We start from the raw sequence: 450 nt of genomic DNA, 5'->3' as shown, positions 1-450 counted from the left end.
GTGCTCCCTCCTCCTGGGAAATGTTCACTCCAATAAACTAAAATAATCACTGATGGTCCCTCTCAAAGCACTGAAGGAAGACTGATTCCAGCATTGCAATTTATCTCATCAGAGGATGGTTATCTGCAAGAGGTGGAAACTTCCCACTCCGGAAGCCCCTATTCCTATCCCTTCACTAAGCAGGACCCGAGGCAGGGACAAGAAGGGAGTTCATTTACCCATGTTTCAGGTGTTGATTCAGATTCATAAACACACAGGAGGTGGGATTCCCTTTCCCAAAACTGAAATGAGCACAATAGAGGTATCTGTATTGGAGCTCCTTGTCTAAGCGCCCGTTGTGATCACTGGAGACAGAGAGTGAGAGTCATCTGGTTGCACAAAAACATCTGTTGGCAGTTGAAGAGAGAGAGGTCGTCCAAGGCATGTGCCAGTGTCTGCGTGGATGGAGCA

Source organism: Apteryx rowi, unplaced genomic scaffold (genome assembly GCF_003343035.1).
Source record: "Apteryx rowi isolate R43461 unplaced genomic scaffold, aptRow1 scaffold_2134, whole genome shotgun sequence".
NCBI classification, from domain to species: domain Eukaryota; kingdom Metazoa; phylum Chordata; class Aves; order Apterygiformes; family Apterygidae; genus Apteryx; species Apteryx rowi.
This window is presented reverse-complemented; position numbering follows the sequence as displayed.